The sequence below is a fragment of the Cupressus sempervirens genome, chromosome 2 (genome assembly GCF_028749045.1).
Source record: "Cupressus sempervirens isolate cs-2001-9-10 chromosome 2, ASM2874904v1, whole genome shotgun sequence".
Classification (NCBI taxonomy): Eukaryota; Viridiplantae; Streptophyta; class Pinopsida; order Cupressales; family Cupressaceae; genus Cupressus; species Cupressus sempervirens.
Window position 1 is genome coordinate 446470744 of NC_143119.1, and position 24020 is coordinate 446494763.

Here is a 24020-nt window from a genome sequence, read left to right on the forward strand (position 1 = left end):
GTGAAACACAGTAAAACCCAAACATGGACACCAATCAACGACTCCAACTAAGAGGTCACTCATGAAAATAAGCCACACTAAGGTACATTGATACCAACCACCCTTCAAGGGTTGACTAATATCCATAAGATATTATTTCATATCAAAATACAATATAACCATTATTGGCAATGTATTCATGCACAAGAACTACACAATAGTCACTAAACACTCAAAATCCAAAAGAAACACACCAACCAAATGGTCTAAAATGCTTTGAGGAGGTCCTCATAAAGAGGTATCATCCATCCTTGAGAGGCACACCAAACCAGAAGATTCACTTTCTTCTCACATTACTTGGGTCATTTCTATTGAAGAATAAAGTTTGTCACACATAGGTATCAAAGTAACAAGATGTTAAGAGCTCACAAAATCAAGCATAATTCATACAACCACAACATAAACTACATAGGTGACATATACACAAAGATCCCAAAGTTTGAACATGGGCTCTAATACCAAATGTAATGCTCCACTTGGGAATCCTTAGAGACAAGTATCAATAATAATCTAACATGTTTCTTTTTTAATAAGTCATATAAACATGCCTACACCATACATAAAAATTGCAAGGAGTAGACCTAACCAAACACCTAAAGATCCCCAAGTCTATCATTACTTTAAATCACATATGTTTTCCCATTAGATGATTAATGTATAGGGTCCATTCCACTATCCATAATACATATGTTATGACGTTCTTTTTAAAACCCAAATACAAATTCCTAGATGGTAAACTATACATGTCCATTTCTAGTTAATATGTATTAACAATATAAGGTATCTTCGAATTGTACCCAAAAGTGTTCGATATCAAATCTATTTTGACTTGGGAAGGTGAATAACCCCAAAGGGTATCCAAAAATCCAATTTTCACCCCCAAAACATGTGCAAAAATTCTTATTGTTTGTGATACAACATTTTAGGATGCATCCTCAAATAAGCTAGAATTAGTTGCAGTATGAGGATTCTTAGTGAATCATACAAGATAGGACCACAGTAATATGAGACAATACTACCTCATACAAGAGTATGTGTTCTCATATGAGTAGATGCATCATTCATATGATGAAATGGATAATGAACATCCAAAAACATAAAAGCTTAAGTTAAAATTAATGAAATTCCACACCGAGCTGTACCAAAATGTGAATATCGAGGGTGAAGGTACTCAATTGTGTCCCAAAGTATAAATACCATAAACACACAAGAATATAAATTGTCTAACATCATATATCTACAATACAATCCATCTCCATCAGTCTAGAAACATCAAATATATATCCATGCACATCATCAATTATTGCTTAATAATGAAGTGATCAACTAAAACATCATGTGTGAACATACATAAAGGGTAAATGAATAATAATAAGAAGACAAGAGGAGAGAGATAAGGTCAATGAAAGGTCCTACAATCAAAAGAAGTATGTCCTTGCTTTCTGATCCTCAATAATGGTATAGGTAGAAATTTCTCCCAACCACATGGAACCCATAGGCCTACCTTATCATTTTCATGGAGATAATTACCCAATCATAGTCACATAAGACATAAACATCCAAGACTTATGCACAAAGGTCATTACCTATCATGAATCGCTTCATGATAAAGCATTTAACTATGAAAATGATGTAGAGGGGAAGAGTTTGTTTAGGAAATAGAGAACATGTCAAATAGATTGAACAAATAAATATAAGAGGATTCTAGATGAACCATTCGGGCTTGAAATTATGTGGGATCAATTCCATTTGAGACATGAGAATCTTATAGAACTTTTCTTACGATCTCTTGATGGATGGGTGAGGTGCAAAGGAGATCTAAGATGGATATTTGGGTGGGCGTATTACCAAGGTGTTCCAAAATTTTATGTTGTGCATGTTAGAGTGATACACAATAGAGACACCATTCATAAATATTCATCATCTTCTAGTAGTGACCAATCATTGGGTATCTTTTTATATAATGTGAATCATTCCTATATAATCCTTGATCTATGTCGTACAACTAAGAATAATGCAATATCAATATTAGAAGTAATGTAGCCTTTTTTGATATTGTAATTACCCTTATTCCTACTTCCTTGATATTTGAACCCTTGATTGGTGTTGGAAGGGACAACACTATATATATGTTTAGGGAGTACATCCTGGTTTGAGGATTAACATTAGGCAAATCATGTGAAGGAAGGTCAAGATTAATTTCATTGTAATCAATAATGTCTTGAATGTAATGCTTAAGAATCATGTATTTGCTAGTAGTGTGTTCCTTAACATAGAGATAGTTACAATATTCATTTTCCTTATACCATGGAGCTTTAGGAGTAGACTCATAAAAGGGTTGGATCTATGGGTAAATAATTATGTTTTCCATATCAATATTTTGGAAGATCATATCTAATGGTTCACCTAGGTGTGAAGGTGTAGTTTTTCATGTTCTGGACTAGAGTTTTTTCTAATCCCGAGGAATTGAGATGAAATTTGTTCAATGATTCACTCACTAAAAAATAGGTGAGAATTGAGAAGAGATGACAAAAATAAATTTTCCATGTTTGGTGCTAGTAGCTCCATCATCCAAAAACATCTTGATCTTTTTCTTGTTCTAATAGTGAGCATAATTGTGAGTGGGTTTGTCATTATGATTTCCTTACAAACCATTATGATTCCATGAGATATTTGCCCCTTTCTTAATGTTTATTCCTTATTGTTGATATCTTTGAATGTGTGAATTCAATTGATCCACATATTATAAGCCATCTTAGAATGTAAGTCATTCATGAATACGATTACTAAATGATTATTTGGTGGTTTATATGACATACAAGTTGAGAGGGTTTTATATCTCTAGAGGTAGTCTTGGAGGATTTCTCGACCTTTTTCTTGGCATTGAAAACATCTAGGAGAGTGAGTTTAGTTTCATTGTTGTCAACATATTATGATACGAATTTCTTTATTAACTCCACAAAGGTCTTAAATGTCCCATAAGGAATATTTAGTATATTTCTAGGGAAAAACCACTTAAACTCTTAGGTAAAAGTTGTGTAAGATAATTGTCTCTACAAGTCACCTCTTGATAATCCATATAAATTTGATCAACATGTTTAACTTTTATCTCATTTATTCTGTATTTGTCAAATTTGGGTATCTATTTTGGGGAAGGGATAGCAGTGATAGACTTGTCAAATATATATGGAAAGTCCTCAAACATGAAGGTCATTTTTTTTTGTTCCTACACATAATTACTTGAGGAAATTATTCATCTCCTTCTAATAAGAGTTAATGGGTTATGGAGTAGGAACACCAATCAAATTAGATCCTATCACTCGTAGGGTTTGTACTATTATTGTGGATAGGTAGGGATTTGATAGGTCTACAAAGATGGTGAATATGCTAATTATGATTTTTGGTAAGTATGTGGTGGCGCTTGATAAGTTGATTGTTATGGTTGATAAATGAGTTGTATTTTTTAATAAGATAAGTGAAGTGGTTATTGAAGGGGATGTCAAAGAGGATAATAAGGTAGTCACTTACAAGGTTTATGATACCATTGTTGTGATTATTGATAAGATGTGATATGAGTTTAAGCAGCTTTTTGGAGTAGTTGCCAAGAATGATGCTAAGGTTGGGGTTTTAATTGTTGTAGGGGTTTTTATTGGATTTTCTAGTAGATAGGTTGTATATAAGGGTTACTAATGTAGATGTGTTTTGTCATGATAAGTAGGCAGACAATATGTCTAACTCACATAAGGTTGTTTACATAACTATAATACCAAGAGGTACATAAGTACTTTGGGTTGGAATTACGGTGGTTGGAATATAAAGGTAGTTCATATATGCAAATGAAAGTATAGAATAGTAACTAACTTGATGAGGTGGTGGTGGAGGACTGATTGTTATCATTGACATATGTGGGTGTAGTGGGTTTTGTTGAGGGTAAGTAGATGGTGGTGGAGCTATTAGTTTCACTAGAAATAATATTTTAATTATGGACCATCTTGAGAGGCATAAGATTGTAGATTAATGGAGGTTTCATGGGTTGGGATGCCTTGATCTTGAATTATAGCTTGTCATAAGTAGCATGTAGATGATGATATCACCTGTATGATGTGTGGAGCTTGCATAAATTTAGTGGGAATAAGAATTCAATAAGGTGATAATGCTTGAGGGAAGGAAGTTACTTTCTATAGTTATATGGGTTGTTGTGGTTAAGATGTAGATGAATTTTGTGCTATCAATAATTGTAGGATGGATGTTGGTGTTATAGTTTCTAAAGGAGTTAGTTGCATTGGAGTTTGATATATGGGCCACATGGATGGGTCACATTATGCCCAATAGAGACATCTAGTTCTCATATGTGAGATTATTTTTGAGGAATTTAGAGCAGTTGTAGAAAATCCTAAGATGAAAGATAGTATGATATTAATTGAAGTGGTTATTAAAGAGTTAGAGATACAAATTTTGAAGAAAGAATTTAATATTTGGGTATTAGAATTGGATCATCTAATGATGATCATATATATATATATTTGTATTAAAAGTAAGGGGATCACAAGAATATGTGACCATTTTGCATACAAGTTCATGGGTTCTTTATGGATGAAAGAGTCTGTTCCCAACATGTAGAAAATTGTGTTCTTGATCATGAATTTATGGGCAAGTTTTTCCTATAAAATTTGGAAGAGCTGTTCCGCTATTAGGTTTTAAAGAGTCTAATAAATTTGGAGAGTATCAGTCCATTGTGTTATTGGACAATATTTTGTGAACTAAAAATTTTCTACATGCCTAGTTACAATGTTACAATGTGACATTATAAGTGGAACCATAGGGATTTCACTACTAATGGTTGTACTAGTTGGACTTCAAGTGGTTGATTGTTGGGAATGTGATGTTCAATGGTGATATGACTTTTTTCCTTCTCTCATATTTTTATTTAATAGTTGCATGCATTTGTATAAATGGTTGTGTACATGCCATGTATGGTGTAATATTGTATAACTTGAATATAAATATTTCCTTTCTTTGAGAGGGGTGTAGTTAGTCTTGATGAACCGTTATAATTTTTGTAATTTTTTCCTTATTTCTATTTTAGAAATGTTTATTGGTGTTGTTTGGTTGTTTATAACTTCAAAAATGCATGCCTTGATGAAGACGCCAAAGAATGCCTCTATTTTTTCCCTCTCTTATTTTGATCTAACATAATCAAAATTAAAATATTTGTACTTTTGGTGCACAATATGTTATTGGAGCCTTACCCACTTTATCTTTTCTAAGAGACAAATTTTACAAAATGATAATAATATTTTTGATTAAGATAAATCAAATTTTGAAGGGACCCCAAAAGCCTCTACAAAGTTAAAATTAAAATATAAGCATCAATAATAACTAAAGACAAAAAGACTCTAACCAAAAGTCATCAAGAAACAACAATGATAGAAATACGGCTAGTACCAACCAAAAAATAGTAGACATCAAATACTAGACAAATAACAACATAAAATAAACAATAGAAATAATTCTTGGGGAGCTTTGTAGCTTATTTATCCAACTAGTACATGTTCTTTTGAGCACCCTCCAAATATCCTATATCATTCTTGGTACTCCTAGATTTCTTCCTAGTGCTTTCATGAGTACTCTTCCTAGAACAAAAAGTATTTTTTGGAGTCATATTCTTGTCATCATCAATATCAACATTATCCACTTCCTAATTGACACTTTTCAATTTGATAATGAGGATCTTCAAATGTTGGTTGGAAGCACTAAGGATATGCAAGCTCTACTCTTCCATTTTCTTAAGAGTGTGTTCCAACTTAATGATTTTAATGATTTTACAAAATGATAATTAATGTAAATAATAATAATATCAAACATTAAAAAGATCTCAAATATATGTAATTGTATCATCTTCAAATGGATGCACTTTCCTTTTAAGACCTTTTATCTCCCTCTTCATAATTCCTTCTTCGAACCATGGATATGCTTGTGCTCGATCTCCTTTTTCTCTTATATTCTTCTCCTTTCCACTCTATTCTTTATAGCACCTACCCTTTATTTCTATGGCACATGGGACCTGACCTCCAGAACTAGGTTGACCCAGGTCAACCTAGTCCCTAGTAGTTTCGAAGCTTGGGGCCTGAAAGGCCTTGGGGGTTTAATTAGTTTTTTACTGTTACCCAGAAGGCATGTATTAACTTCCCACCTTATATATATATATATATATATATATATATATATATATATATATATATATATATATATAAGGAGACTTGGGGGATTAAATTTCATATATCTCTCATCTTATTCATTCATTCACTCAAGAACTTTCTCTCAAGTGAAGATTTATGCCCTTTTACATTTAAGGAGTTCAAGTATTCAAGACTTTCAATCATTTAAGCAAGGATATTTCTATCTAATGGGATCCTTTGTGAGAATTTCCTCTTTAAGATCTATCTTATTGTTGGCCATTAAGGGAGGAGATATACATTGAAGCATTCATCATCTTCTTCATTGATGCACTTTTATCCATGGCACCATGACAAGATTATGGTAGATCCGTTGCAAAGAGTGGAGATACACTAAATTCCTAATTCAAGATCTACAATACATTTACATACATACAAGAAAGGTGAATCCTAACATTTATCTTTTCTTTAAGCTATTTACATTTAAATTTCTCAATTATGGTTAATTCCTTAATCTATGTCTTAACCAAGGCAAGCCCCCATCAAACCCCAACCCCAAAACCTTTTTTTATGTGTTGATTTGCTGGCTGGGAGTGAAAAAGATTACATATCTAGAACCTATAGTTCACAAGCTTTTTGGAGTTGTCAGTTACAGATCACTAGACTACGTCAACCTAGTTGTAAGATGTCTTTCCAAGTTGATGCAATCCTTTAGTCTTAGATTCTTGGAATTTTTTTGGGTGTTTTTTTTCCTTTCGTCATTTCTTTCCAAGCTTTGTGAATAGATATTTAGATATAGTTTAGATCTGTGAGTTTTAAAGCGAAAATACATCTTCCTTTATGCATCTTATTAAGTTAGATTTCTTTATCTCTTCTTTTGTATTGCATATTGAGATCTAGCTTTTATGCATTTCACTCATGTTGTAAAAGTTGTTAAGAGTATTTTCAACCATTCATCTATCCCCTTTTCCATAAAACAAAATCCTCCTTTAAGATATGTTTCCCCTAAAAGGAATCAATATAGGGTATGTGATGTTGCCTTGTCCTCTCTTATGTCACCTTACAAGGAACTATTAGAGAAAGATTATGATTTAAACCTCTCTCTTAATGCTCTTTTTTCACAGATAAAGTTAGAGATTGATGTAAACATTTCTCCTAATATAGACCTTATCTATGAGGAAACTTTTGGTAAGGATAATTTTCTACCTTCTTTCTATTCCTCTCTTTTTTTCTTCCACGGTATGCTTTCTTGATAGAGATATTCTCCCCTGTAATGATTCTCCTATTTGGGATGAACCATTGGATGATGACATGGACTACTCTCTTCCTCATAAAAAAACCTTAATTCCAAAAAATGATATCATTGATGATACTTCTTCTATCTCATTCTACATGACATAGTTATTATTTCTCCTTCTCCTAAAACATACCTTCCTTTTAGGGATATTTTACCACAAGAGGACATTATAAACACTTTCATCAATGTGACGTTGCCTTCATTTTATGCTCCTACTAGGGATGATTCAATAATGGACATCGAGGATTCCATAGAAAAAGAGGATAATGGTAATCTCCTTAATGATCTCCCTTCTAGTGATGAGTTAATGGAAAAGCACGATCTTAATCATGTTCATCTCTCTCAACCTATTCTCACTCTCAAGGGTTACCTTTCATCAAATAAACCTCTCATTACCCTTAAGGGTTTTCATTAAATAACTCTTAAAGGGGAATATAATGAATCTAAGGATTATCATATGGTGTCTCACACCTATTGTACAAGGAATCATCCTCAACCTATTCTTCCCCCTCTGCCTCGTCTTTCTCAAAATTTTGGATTGGACTATTGTGTGTACAAAAAGTTCCATACTTCTATAAACCATTATTATTGAGAATGTCCATGAAAGATATAATTTCAAGAGGTGACTTAGAGCTCTCTATCAATGATGTGCAAAGGTGCAAAAAAAAATAGTATGGTGGCTCTCAAATGAACCAAGCTATGCAACCTTTGCAAGGTGCACCATAGAATGAGAGATTCAAAGATGAGAGAAAGAGTGGTATCATCCAACAATCACAATGCAAGTTCAATGTAATTCAAGATATACTAACATGAAATGCAATATGCAAGCTAAGATAATAAAATATGAATAGTTACAAGCCTTCCTACTTAAGCTATACTTGAGCTAAACTATGAGCATAAAGAAAGACTAAGCTATAATGCCACAATGCAAGTAGAATGATAGCTAAGCTAAAATGCAAGAATGATCCAAGACTTCAAATCTCCAAAGTCACCAATAAAACCTACATCATAACATTATCATGAGAGTCCAAATTTAGAGAATGATGAGAGATCCCTCTCTTTTAAACAAAAATGGTCGGTTGAGATAAAAAGCCAAAAGAGGTATAATGAAGGGTAGATAATGCATCTTGATTGATCCATGTGCACAAGAAAATTCACCAATCACAATCAACAATTGACTTTTGAGAGGGAAAGAAATGCATGAAGGAGAATTAAAGTTATTTTAAAAATAGAAGATTCCTCTCACATAGAAAATTGTACATTCATGTGTAGACAAAAATGCCTTTTCCTCTTATTTTTAAAATAGAAATAATGCTTTATGTGTACATACTTAGGATAAGTGGTAAGTGGGGATTTTTATTTAATTAAAAGGGAGAAAGTCATTTTAATTAAATAGAAGCTTAGGATATAGGGGTCAAACCATAGGTTATAATTGAATAAATAGATTTTTGATGATTTGATCGAAGATAAGAAATGGAAAAATTATGCAAAATTTGTAGAAAGGGGGCTCATAGTTTAGATGGCCATTTTTGGGTGATTACATTTGCCCCTCTTTGATTAATATGTGATCGATCTAGGAACACATTTTGTCAAAGATTGAAGAAGTTAAGAAAGAAACAATAGATAGAGAGGTTTGACTTTGAAGAATGAAGTGTAGAGTGAGATATGAAGTCCTAAATACACAACCTAGTAGAGATAGTACTGGACATTAGGAGAAAAAGAGACAATGTCATAACTCAAGATGAGGACTAAAATGTCAAGAAAATAAGATAGATCAAGAGAAAATGGAAAGGTCAAGCATATACTCCTGAGAAATAGATAGCCATAGCAAGCAAGCAATTTTTCAGTGATGATAGAATATTCATGCCCTCCTAGGGATCCAAATCGAAATGAGATATAGGAGATGCAAAAATGAGAGAAATATGATCAAATCAAGATGAAGAAAAGTTTATGATGACAGATAAGAGATTAAGGCCAAGAGAATGACCATCGAGCAGTGAAGATATGCCTAGTGTAACTGATTTTAACCAAGAAAGATAGGGCATGAGCATTAGGCCAAAGCAAGAATAAAGATAAAAATGAAATGAAAGGGAATGAGCACAAAGAGAGAAAGAGATTAGAAGTGATAAGCAAAAATGAAGAAATGATGATTTCCCTAGCAAGATTTGAAGATTATGCCTCAAAAGGTCAGCCAACTGCGTAGAAGAAGGAATAATGTTAAAATGCCATTTTGACTAGCAAGATGAACTCAAATTTCAATTTTGATCATGAAAATGGATTTAGGACGTCGAAATGAGGTAAGGTAAAAAATGATAAATAGGATCTAAAAGGGTAGATAGATGTGATGATAAGATTAACCCTAATTGATGACAAGATAAAAAGAGGTGAGAGAAAGCCAAGAGAAGATGACAAGATATGTAATGCCCCACCCAAAGATCCTTGGAAAAAGATGAATAAAAACCAATTTTTATTTTTATTTTTTTAAGGTAACAAACATGGATTCAAACAACATCAACATGAAATCGATCAAAAGACTGCAACAGAAGACTTAACCAAACAATCCAAGAAACCAATGATCTCCAAGTGTCACTACTTACTAACACATTCAATAACCAACTATGAAAGTCATACAAATAAGAATCACTTAATCTTTGAATTATCAAGAACTAGGATGATGCAGAACCCAATAGGGTATCCAAAACACCCTCCAAAACACATTTGACAAGTCCAAAAATACCTGGTATTTGCTTGAGTAGGTTTTTTCACAGAACCCATGTGATACTTTTCTAGTATCATACGATACTGTTCACTACTACTAGACAATACTTTACAAGTATCGCATGATACTTCTTACAACTACTATGCAACACTTTCCTGTATTGCATGATATACTTTACTATTACTGTGTGATAGTTTACCAATATTGCATGATAGTTCTTGCTACTATCTTGCCATACTTTCCAATATTGCATGATATTTCTCCCTATATCCATATGATACTTTTCCAGTATTGCCCAATGTTGAAGCACTGTCACCCAAGTTTGAAGAAAAAGCTCGATGATCATTTTAGAAGGAAAATAGAGTTAGAACCTCTACACCATGGAGTACCAAAACCACAATAGTTGAGGAGTAAACACTCAAGAGCATAAGGAAGATCAAAACTCTAACATTTAAATCGTAACATCTAATGTAATCATGCGAAAAGTAACATTGCAATGAACATACATGTACATAAATTAATTATCTCAATAAACAAAAATAATAAAATCACAAGTGAACATACTCTAAAATGGTTCATAGAACCATGGGAACATCCAACTTTAGAACTAAAGATGGAGGAAGGCCAACTCTATACGTCGATCCCCATCAGTGGTATGGGTAGCTATGCCTCCCAACTACGTGGAACCCATAGGCCCACTTCTATAGTGCTGTTATCTTTTGTCACCTGCCAAAAATTCAAAATTCAAACATTCGACTCATTCAACAGCTAACTCCCAAGGTTAATATTATTTTAATGCCAAGCTTTGAACCTTATAAACATATGTTTTGCGGCTTGCAAGTTCCGTGGCCATACGATCAGCTCAGATCAACAGATGGTGCCATCGCGCTATGGCAAAATTGTACGAGATTTATGTTTGCGACATGGCACCCTTTTGACACGTGTTCGGTGGGTCTGACAGCGGGCAGGTCATGGTACCGGGAAAACTGGCAACAGACGGTTGGTTTGTGACAGGCCAAAAAGTTCAAAAAGGTGGCAAGGCGCCATGATGCCATTGGAAAACTCACGAGTTTTTCGATAGTGACATAGCGCCCGATCGGTCGAAAGTTATTCTACGATGAGTCCCAGTGTCAACGGCAAGGTTCGCGACAACAAAAGAAATCAACGGTGAGGAACTTCAAGAAAATAGGTTGGGTCCCATTCCGTACTCTGATTGTCCAATTGGAAAGGTCCTTGGACCACGCTAGCAAATCAAAACATGCCACATCTGCAAGGAGGGGCCACTCAACGAGTCAAGGTAGTACAGGTCACCAGGATGATGCTACGCGGACCAATGCAAGGATGCCACGTGTATTATGGGGCTGGGGTTTCTAATGTGATCGTCGAATCAGGGCAAGTCTTTCGTGGCCGTAGGATTAGCTCAGATCAAGGGTAGGCGCCATTGCGCTATGAGAAATCGCTTGGAAGATAACATTGGCGACATAGCGCCCGGATGCCACGTGTCTCAGTGGGACTATATTTTCATGAGGCCAGCACAGTAAAGAGGGACGAGTCTTCACGATCGTCAGATTAAGTTAGATCGACGGTAGGTGCCATCGCACTATGGAAAAATTGCACGAGAATTATGATGATGACACAACGCTTGGAGGACATGTGTCAGCGGGGTCCAAAGATGTCAGCGAGGATCCGTCAGACAGTTCACGTGGCCAGTTCCTATTCATCGATACACTGAGGGGCAGTATCTATCTTGCTTGCCGTCAGATGTAAGGTAGATCAACAGATGGCACCATGTCACCATGGTGAAGTTGCTCGATCTTTATTATAGCGACATGGCACCCTTTCGCCACATGTCAATGGGGCCCGATTGCAATAGGGTATGTTGGTCAGTGTTGCCAAGTGTCATTCAAAGTATGGTGCAGTTGCTGACATGGCGCTAGATACGATGGGCCTGGGGTAAAGCAAGTACAACACATGACGAGTCTTCACGATCGTTCAATTAGAGCAGATCAATGAAAGGCACTGTCTCGCTATGGTGAAACTACACGACGGATACCATGGCGACATAGCGTCTTGCCGACACGTGTCTCACTAGTAAGCCAGAGTAAACAATTGGCATTCGTGGTTACGGTGAATAATAACAGTCTGAAGGGTGGCGCAATTAGTTTGATAAAGGTGGTCAACCGTGAAAGGACTCCCCAGGTGGCAGAATAAAGAGAGATGATTGGCCCAGCTGGTTTACATAGCCTAGTTGACTTTTTGACTTCGACAAATTCGTGAACCAGGAAGCAAAGATGATCAATGTTATCTTGCGATCTGATCTTCGCGATCAATTCTGACCTACCAAAAATGAATGCGAAACATAGGGAAACACTCCACCGTCTCATTCGATCCATCTACTATGTCAGGATCATTCATTGGTGCCGCTTCTGTCTACTCGAGGCATTTCTCAGAGGAATATCAGATTTTTACTCAAAACCACCAGATCTTTGATCAAATTTTTCAGGGTGAGAAGTTATTACCAGTAGTTGAGCAGTTAATGCAGAGCCAATGTCCTTAGTTATGCCTGAACTATAAAGGCAATTTTATAATCTTTTCCAAGGGTCGACTCTTTCTGATTTCTCTGATATTGCTCTGCAACTCTTAGTGTAACATTCCCTGTGCCTCTGAACTGAATGATTCTCTGTTTTATCTCCTTTAGCCATTAATGTATGTGCATCCCTTTTGCCTCTCATTGGTGTATTGTTGAGATCTGTAGCCTACAAACTATATCTATTTTTTCCTATTGGGTAATATATGAGTGAGATTCCTCTTTCCTTATGTTATTCAATTTGGTTTCCTGATCTACATGCAGTTATTAGATCAAAAAAAGTATGTATGTGTATATCCTTAGTTTCATTTTGGTTCAATAGTGCATACATGGGCAGAAATGGGTCTGAACACTCTATTTTGGTGCATCACCTCTGTAGTTTAGGTAGGGTAGAGTTGTTTTCTGCATCTCCTTCTTCCCCTTTTCCTTTCGAGAGTAGTTAGGTGCGCCCTGATAGTAAGAGGAAGCCGGCCTTCTCTGGAGACTCAACCTCATAGTTCAAGTCCCACAACTTGGAGGTTGTTTCCATGTTTCACTAGGTTGTCCTCGCACATAGGCCTTGGACAAGGGTGCAAACCTAAGTGACAACAATTTTTGGCATGCCCGGTGGGACTTCAACAACAAGATTTACAAAGATTTAAAGTCCACTGGTGTCAAAGAAGAAAGAGTTTCAGAGATTAATGCTGAAGAGGTAGTGCTAGCTTTAGTATTCGAGCCTTCAAGAGGCTGATTCTTCAAGTACTTGGCGACTCTGAACATCAACAGATCTGGTTCTAGGCCAAAGTTGTAGTGATTCATGCCCAGAGCTGAAACAAGGGCATCTTCTAGAGGTAAATTTCAATATCAAGAGCTTTCTCTTTCAAATCCTAGAAGAAAGAGGACTAGGACTTCATTATCACCAGTTAGGGGTGCAATAACAGTTAATATACCTATAAGGTCAGTCTCTACTCCTCCTACGGTTCGAACTCAGCCTAGATTGCCATCAACACTCATCAATAGAACACTTTTTTACATGGCATAGCCAAGGGTTCATGCCTTTGCCACCTTTAATGGTGGGAGTCCTCTATTGTTAGCCCAAAGGCATGATATACCAGTATCTGCACCAAAAAGTATACCTGATTTTACTGGTGAAACTTCCATCTCCCCTTTAGAGCATATCCAAGAAGTAGCAAATATCTGTAATATTCATGGTATTACAGAGGATGATGTTGCTGTCAGACTTCTAGCCTCATCTTTAAAAGGAAAAGCATTACAGTGGTATAGAGGCTTAGCTCATGGTTCTATAACTAATTGGGATGAACTAGGAGCAAGATTATGCAAACATTTTGAGGATAGAAGTGACCATCTGTCACTATTAGAGCAGTTGACTACAATAAAAAGAGCCCCCCATGAGTGTATGACTGATTTTAATTATAGATTCCAAAAGACATGGGATTGAATACCTACTGTAGTGAAACCTACCCCTGGTAATGCCTTCTTGCATTACCTTAGAGCTTTTAACAGTGATATTCCCACTACAATCCAAACTATGGGAGGAGATACCTTGCCTAATGCTTATGAGATAGCCATAAAAGCTAAGAACATCCTAATACAAGGAGGAAAATTGGCTCCAAGGCCCCCTATGCCTTTCTTTCCTGATGTTCCTAACCACCAACCAACAATGACCCCTCTTCCTACAACTTCTACATCACAAGCCCTTACTCCAGTCCCTCAAGCTTCTACATCCTCAAATGGGATAGATGAGCTCAAAGAAATGCTCCAAGGTCTAGTGCTGAATACAGATAAAAGAGAGAAGACCCTGGATAAAAAATTGCAAGAGCAAGGGAGGGAGTTGAAGGACCAGGGGAAGAGATTAGAGGATAGTCTCTCTATGATACAAAAAATGAGTAACAAGGTGGTGGCCTTAGAAAGGTAGCAAGCTCAAAGTGGCAAGCCTCCCCAACTGCAATATCAAGCTCCAAGTGGTGGTAGGCTTCCTAATCAGTAGAATAGCTCCTTTGATCAGGGTAGGAAAAATAGTCATGCTTCTGCTTCAAGCTCAAATCAGAACAGAGCTATAGTCCCTCAAAATAACTTGGCCCAAGATCAAAATTTTTGTCCTTCTTGCAACTATTCTTATACCTATTGCATGTGCCAGAAGGCAGAATCTTATATGGCCCTAACTATCCAAAAACTTGCAGCAAAGCAATCATACGAGGAGGATCATCCCAAGGAGGCCTCATATATTCAAGGACATGATGATTGCTCTTTCATGAATCATCAGGTTGGGGAGCATTGTAATGTAAACCAGGATTCCGTTGCTCATAACACAAGAAGCAGGAAGAGAGCTATGGAACATGCTGCCCCTCCTTCTCCTAAGCAGGCCTCAACTTCAAGTGCTACACCTCATATACAAGCAACAAATGAACAAACAAGTACTTCACAACAACAAAAGCAAGATTCTAGAAAGAAAGATGCAAGCAATCCTTATGTTGCCCCATCTCAACCTCTTATAAGTGCAGCTCCCAAAGTTTCTACCAAAGTTCCTAATGCACCTTTCAGTGTGGTAGAGAAAATGAAGAAGACCAATGTGAATATCTCCATGTGAGATGCTGTTGCTACCATACCAATGCAGAAGAGGATGCTGCAGCAAGAATTAGAGAAGATTGAACTCAAGGATCAGCCATCTATCATCGAGAATGCCACAAGTCTAGTACAACCAGCAGGGGATGTGGAGACAAATAAAAAGGTTAGACCTCCTCCATTCTATGTTTCTCTGGTTATAGGAGGCAAGTTAGTCCACAATTGCATGATAGATTCAGGGGCTAGTAGCTCAGTAATGCCTAGGTGTGTTGCTGATGCTTTAGGAATGAAATATGATCCCATTGTTAGGGATGTGTTACAGTTAGATGGTAGTACTGTCAAAACTGTAGGTATCCTTAGGAATGTGGAGATGGCCCTACATGCATGCCTTGGTTGCACTGTGATTCAAGATATATCTGTTGCTGAAGTCAAGCCCTATTTTTCCATCTGTCTTTCAAGAGACTTCACTGCTCAAATTGGTGGATTCATATCTGCTGATTGGTCATATATGTCATTTAAGACCAGATATGGAGCCAATGCCTCAATTAGAGTAGAACCTCAAGCCCTTTATCACACTGAATCTTACACCCCCAATCCCATCAACATGAATTGCCCTATTCTAGAGATGGATGAAAATGAAATAGTAAATGAGCCTGTCACTTCCATAGCAGAGATTCCTAATTTCTTCTTGGATGAGTGGGAAAATGCATATTAGTTTGATCCTATGTTAGAGACTCTTGAGACAGGCCTTAGTACATATTGCATAATAGAAAAAGATGCCCCAGTTCCTGATCTTGTTGGGACTAATGATGATATAAATGGAATATGGAGTATGTACTTTGATGGCTCAAGGAACAGAAATGGGTCAGGGGTTGGTGTTGTGCTGATCTCTCCCGCAAAAATAAGATACTACTTCTCATTTAGGCTCCAATTCAGTTGCACCAATAATGTGGCCAAGTATGAATCCTTGATTCAAGGTCTCCTACTTGCCCAAAAGAGGCCTTGAAAGTATATGGAGATAGTGAGTTGGTAGTCAATCAGGTGAGGAATCAGAATATCACCAAAAATGGCCTACTCAAGTCTTACAAACATAGAGTCTGGGATTTGCTTGAGGGCTTCAATGCATTTAATATTCAGAGCATTCCTAGGAAAGAAAATAAACATGCTGATAGACTTGCAGCAGTGGGTGCAGCTTATGATGTACTAGGGAATCTTGAGGAGGAGAAGAAGCAACAAATTAGGGTGGTAGTGAGGCCTACCATCCCTGACAACAACACTCATTGGCAAGTGTTTGACTTTGATGAACAAATTGTGAGTTTCTTGCAGAATGAGGCAGAATTCTCAGATAGAAACTAGTCAAGGCTACAAGATTAGTATGGTGATCAGATCATTCACCTTAGTTCTAACAAGTTGCCCAAGGGTCTCATTACCTTGGAGAGTGTCTTTAATCCTGATGATCGAACAAGAGGCAAAGGGATGAATCTAGCTGTAGAGAAAGATGATTATGCCCCAGTTACAATTGCTGATGGAAAATCTCTGAATATGGGGAAGGTATGTTTTGAAACTAAGCAAGAAAACTTCATTCATTTATGTCAAGAATTTAATGATGTATTTTCTTGGACATATGATGACTTAAAGGGGTTTGACCCTAGTTTGTTTCAGCATACCATAGATTTAATTGATAAGGCCAAACCAGTAAGGCAAAAATAGAGACTAGTGAATCCTAAGATTGAGCCCCTAATGAGAAAAGAATTATCCAAGTTGATAGAGGCCAATATAATATTTCCTATCAAACACTCATCATGGGTAGCTAACCTTGTCCCTATAAGGAAGAAGAATGGAGAAATCAGATTGTGTGTGGACTTTAGGTATCTTAATCAGGCTTCTCTTAAAGATCACCATCCTCTCCCTTCCATGGAGAAAATTCTATCCAAGGTTAGTGGGTCAAGGAGATTCTCTTTTCTTGATGGATTTTCTGGTTACAACCAAGTGCTGGTTAAAGAATCTGATAGACATAAAACAACATTTATTACTAAATGGGGCACCTATGTTTATTGCAAGATGCCATTTGGACTAACAAATGCAGGTGCCACATTTTAGAAGGCAATGGAGATGACCTTCAAAAAATTAATTGATAAGTTTGTCTTAGTATACCTTGATGATATAACTGTATACTCAAAAAATGTAGAAGATCATTTTGATCACTTAAGGCAGGTATTTCTAAGATGTAGAGAGTTTGGGGTTTCCCTCAACCCAGCCAAGTGTGTCTTTGCTACAAGCCAAGGAAAGTTATTAGGACACATTGTATCTTAGGATGGGCTGACCATTGATCCAGAAAGAACAAAGGCAATACTTTCCCTTCCTCTTCCTAAACACAAGAAGGGGCTGCAAAGTTTCCTTGGTAGAATAAACTTTGTGAGAAGGTTTATTCCTAATCTTGCTACCATGGTGAAACCTCTCACAGCTATGCTCAAGAAAGGTATGGTCTTCTCATGGACCAAGGAAGGGAAGGAGAGTTTTGAAGAGATTAAGGCAGCCATAGCCTCAACCCCTACTCTCATGAACCCAAATTTTGAGAAAGATTTCATCCTCTACATTTTAGGTGGTGAGTTAAGTATCTCTGCTGTCTTGACTCAAAAAAATGGCAAGGATGAGGAGCAACCCATAGCCTTGTTCAGTGAAGGGCTTAAGGAATATGAAGATAAGTACAACTTTGTTGAGAAGCAAGCTCTTGTAGTCATCAAAGCCTTGAAGAAATTCAGACACCTCTTATCCCATAATAGGATCCATTTGTTGGTGCCCCATGCCAGTGTAAAAAATTTTCTGTTAAGCAAGGATATCAGTGAAAAGAGAGCTGGATGGATCACTAGGGTAATGGAATATGATTTTGATATTCAGATTACCAAGCTAGTAAGAGGGAGAGGATTGTGCAAAGAAATTTTATTAGGTTAGGATTCTGATGAAGGGGCTGCTATGGTAATAACAGAGTAGCAGGAGAAAGGAAATGTTAATGGCCCAAGGAGCTGGATAGATGGTATGAAGAGCTTCTTATCAGGGGATGGACACCCTCAGGGATTGGACAGAGCCAAAAGAAGACAATATAGACTGTAGTCCATTCCCTATGTTGTAATTGATGGTATCCTATTTAGGATGGATTTTAATGGGACCCTGTTGAGATGCATTGAAGAGGATCAGGCTGAAAGGATGATTAAAGAACTTCATGATGGCCCTGATGGTGGCCATTTCTTTGCAAGAACAACTGCCATGAAGATCATGAGGGCTGGTTATTATTGGCCATCTCTGTTCCATGATTGTTATAGGTATGTGAGAAAATGTGAGAAATGTGCTTTCTTTTTAGGCAAACAAAGGCTTGCAGCTCTCCCCCTTCATCCTATCCAGGTGGATCAGCCCTTTACCCAGTGGGGGTTGGATTTTATAGGCCCCATTAATCCCCCATCTAGTGCAAGTCATAAATGGATTTTGGCTGCTACTAATTATTTCACTAGGTGGATAGAGGCAGTTGCCTTGAAGGATGCCATAGAACCATCAGTTGTTGAATTCCTTGATGGAATTGTATCTAGGTTTGGTGCTCCTTCTGCTATTATCTCAGACAATGCTAGGTCTTTTGTTGGAACCCAGATTTGTGCATGGGCAATGAATCACAATATCTACTTGAGCACATCATCAAATTACTATCCCTAGGGTAATGGTTTGGCTAAGTCTTCCAACAAGAATCTGATTAGAATCATGAAGAGGACAATAGAAGACAATCAGAGGGTCTGGCATAAGAAACTAAGAACTGCTTTATGGGCTGATAGGATAACACCTAAGAGATTTGTTGGGAATTCACCTTTTGTGCTGGTATATGGTAGAGAGGCCAGACTCCCAATTTCATTAGAATTCCCATCCTTGGAGTTGGCTCATTAGCTGGAATTAATTGAGGATAGTGCCATGTCAGTAAGAATGGTAGAATTGATTGAACTAGAAGAAAAGAGAAACAAGGCTATGCAAACCTTGGAAATGCATCAGCAGTAGATGAAAAGGAGTTTTGATAAGAAGGCTAGGGCCAGAACCTTCAGAGAGGGAGATTTAGTTTTGAAGTGGGATTCAGACAGAGCAAAACTTGGAAGACATTCCAAGTTTGATGCACTATGGAGTGGCCCCTATCTGATTGCCAGTTGCAAACAGGCTAATGCATTCTAGCTGAGCAGGCCAAATGGAGAGATTTTGCCCATTCCAATCAATGGGATCTATCTGAAACCCTATTTCTGAAAGATTGTGGATTCTTGTACATAGGTAGTTTAGTTCTTTTCTGTTGTTTCTTTCTTTTCAAGAAGTGCATGTGCACAGGGTTCTCTTTTTGAGTTGCCAACTTCCAAAGTTTTGACAGTCTCAGGTTGCAGAGGAAGTTCTGTTTTGTTTCTAGTTGCAGTTGTAGAGCTAGGGTTTTCAATCTCTCATGAGAAGGGTTAGGGTTTTGCAAGTTCTTGTATTCATATTTTTTGACCCTGTAGCACAATGGATTTTGGCAGGCACTAGTCACGCATCGAGCAGGCTCATGCCCCCTATGAGTCGCCAAAAATGTTATCTTTTGTCACCTGCCAAAAATTCAAAATTCAAACATTCGACTCATTCAATAGCTAACTCCCAAGGTTAATATTATTTTAATGCCAAGCTTCAAACCTTATAAACATATGTTTTGTGGCCCACAAGTTCCGTGGCCATAGGATCAGCTCAGATCAACGGATGGTGTCATCGTGCTGTGGCAAAATTGTGCAAGATTTATGTTTGCGACATGGCACCCTTTTAATGCGTGTCCAGTGGGTTTGACGGTGGGTAGGTCACGGTACCAAGAAAACTGGCAATAGGCGGTTACTTCGTGATAGGCCAAAAAGTTCAAAAAGGCGGCAAGGCGCCATGTTGCCATTGGAAAACTCACGAGTTTTTCGATAGCGACATAGCGCCTGACCGACCGAAAGTTATTCTACGACGAGTCCCAATGTCAATGGCAACGTTTGCGACAACAAAAGAAATCAATGGCGAGGAACTTCAAGCAAATAGGTTCGGTCCCATTCCGTACTCCAATTGTCCAGTTGGAAAGGTCCTTGGTCCACGCTAGCAAATCAAAACATGCCACATCTGCAAGGAGGGGCCACTCAATGAGTCGAGGCAGTACAGGTCGCCAGGATGATGCTACGTGGACCAGTGCGGAGATGCCACGTGTATTATGGGGCCAGGGTTTCTAATATGATCGTTAGATTAGGGCGAGTCTTCTGTGGTCGTAGGATCAACTCAGATCAAGGGCAGGCGCCATTGCGCTATGAGAAATCGCTTGGAAGATAACATTGGCGACATAGCGCCCAGATGCTACGTGTCCCAGTGGGACTATATTTTATGAGGCCAATGCAGTAAAGAGGGACAAGTCTTCACGATCATTGGATTAAGTTAGATTGATGGTAGGCGCCATCGCGCTATGGAAAAACTGCACGAGAATTATGATGACGACACAGCGCCTGGAGGACACATGTCGGTGAGGTACAGAGATGTCAGTGAGGATCCGTCAGATAGTTCACGTGGCCAATTCCTATTCATCGATACACTGAGGGGCAGTATCCATCTTGCTTGCCATCAGATGTAAGGTAGATCAATGGATGGCGCCATGTTGCCATGGTGAAGTTGCCCGATCTTTACTATAGCGACATGGCGCCCTTTCACCACGTATCAGTGAGGCCCGATTGCAATAGGGTACATTGGTCAGTGTCACCAGGTGTCATTCAAAGTATGGTACAATTGCTGACATGGCGCTAGATACGATGGGCTCGGGGTGAAGCAAGTACGACACATGACGAGTCTTCATGATCGTCCGATTAGAGCAAATCAATGGAAGGCACTATCTTGCTATGGTGAAACTGCACGGCGGATACCATGGCGACATAGCATCTTTCTGACACGTGTCTCACTGGCAGACCAGAGTAAACAGTTGGCGGCTAGCGGTTACAGTGAATAATAACAGTCTAAAGGGTGGCGCGGTTAGTCTGATAAAGGTGGTCAACTGCAGAAGGACTCCCTAGGTGGCAGAATAAAGAGAGATGATTGGCCTAGCTAGTTTACATAGCCTGGTTGACTTTTTGACTTCGACGGATTCATGAACCAGGAAGCAAAGATAATTGATGTTATCTTGCAATCTGATCTTTGCGATCAATTTCGACCTACCAGAAATGAATGTGAAAGATAGGGAAACAATCCACTATCTCAGTCGATGCATCTACTGTGTTAGGATCATTCATTAGGGCCGCTTCTATCTACTCGAGGCATTTCTCAGAGGAATATCAGATTTTTACTCAAAACCACCAGATCTTTGATCAGATTTTTCAGGGCGAGAAGTTATTACCAGTAGTTGAGCAGTTAATGCAGAGCCAATGTCCTCAGTTATGCCTGAACTATAAAGGCAATTTTGTAATCTTTTCCAAGGGTCGACTTTTTTTGATTTCTCTAATATTGCTCTGCAACTCTCAGTGTAACATTCCCTGTGCCTCTGAACTGAATGATTCTCTGTTTTATCTCCTTCAGCCATTAATGTATGTGCATCCCTTTTGCCTCTCATTGGTGTATTGTTGAGATCTGTAGCCTACATACTGTATCTATTTTTGCCTACTGGGTAATAAATGAGTGAGATTCCTCTTTCCTTGTGTTATTCAGTTTGGTTTCCTGATTTGCTTGCGGTTATTAGATCAAAACAAGTTTGTATGTGTATATCCTTAGTTTCATTTTGGTTCAATAGTGCATACATAGGCAGAAATGGGTCTGAACACTCTATTTTGGTGCATCACCTCCGTAGTTTAGGTAGGGTAGAGTTGTTTTCTGCATCTCCTTCTTCCCCTTTTCCTTCCGAGAGTAGTTAGGTGCGCCCTGATAGTAAGAGGAAGCTGACCTTCTCCGGAGACTCAACCTCACAATTCAAGTCCCATAGCTTGGAGGTTGTTTCCATGTTTCACTAGGTTGTCCTCGCACATAGGCCTTGGACAAGGGTGCAAACCTAAGTGACAACAAGTGCTAATGGAGATAGTGATCTAACCACAAACACACACAAAATAGTCATCCATGGATAACACTCATGCCAACCAATATGAAGCACTAAAACCAAGATCATGAGACAATGTAATACAATAGGTCTTGGTTAGATACTCCATGGGTCTACTACATAGAGACTCTAGTGGAGAGTAAATCACCTGACATTGTGGAGCCCAAGCTAAATATCATGCAAAAAATCTTCCTTGAGAGGCCATCATACTGTGTTAGATGAACCATACAGACACTTTCCCTTGGATGAACTATGTAGGCACATACGCTCAGATGAACCGTATAGGTATTTCACATTTCATTATCTTAGTTTTATTACCCATTAATTCATTTAGTTATCACTTATTAGAAACTTCTTTACATAAACCTTGTTAGGAACATGACTTGGGGTTATGAGAGAAGCCCCTCCAATGGTCTACCCTACATACCCATGCTCATCACAAGATGAGTTCCCATAGGTAATGTAGTTTCCCAACCCAACCTTAATGAACATAACTCAACCAAAAGAAATTGGGAGTTTGGGTCTCACAAGAACTTGACAAGTGCATGCTCACATGCTTGTGTGTGGGCACACCAAATATGCATAGATCATAAAAAATGAACTGGATGAGAAACAATAAAATAATCAAGTACAAAATCACTCCATCGAGTACATAGCTGGGAGTATAGATTCAACCCAACCCTAATGAACATAACTCAACCAAAAGCAACAGGGAGTTCAGGTCTCACAAGAACCTAACAAGTGCATGCTCACTTGCTTGTGTGTGGGTACACCAACTATCTAAAGATCATAAAAATGAGGACTGGATGAGAAACAATAAAATAATCAAGTGTAAAATCACTCCACCGAGTACATAGTTGGGATATAGATTCAACACACATCCCAATGCAAAACAAATACATCTACGTTTAGATTGTATTCCTTATGGATAATTCAAGTCCATGACCAATGTCAGTGCCAAGTAACAACCAAGAAAATTGGACAACACACAAATTGAGGTGAAGTCAAAAATGACCAAAAACCAAAATTGAAACCCTAGTTCCAATCGGGTATAAAAACCCCAAATATCAAATGAAATTTGGGTTAAGAGTCCATATGCAAAAATGACCAGCAAAACGGTCCAAAACCCCCAAACCCCACACCAAAAAGCAACAAATGCTCATACTCACCCAATTGGGTAGAGCCAACATAGAGCAATGGATAGGAACACTAGTTTTATGACTCCTAACATATCATTGCTAGAAATAGACTAAAAAATGAAGCTAAAACACAAAAATAGAAGAGCCCTACCTCATAGTCAAAAGGGAAAAAATAAGAATGCTTACAATAAAATAATCACTCTGTGAAAACTGCCAAAAGTCTCAGCAAACTAAGGTATCCCTGAGTTGGATCCAATGAGACCAATATCGCAATGATCCCAAGCTCATAGCTTCTACAATGAGTAAAACATCAATACCTGCTTAAGAGGATTTGGGATTTTTTCTCTCTAATTTCCAATTCAAAAGTGACAAGTGATAAATAATTCACTTTTTGGGATATATACTCACTTTAAAAGTGAA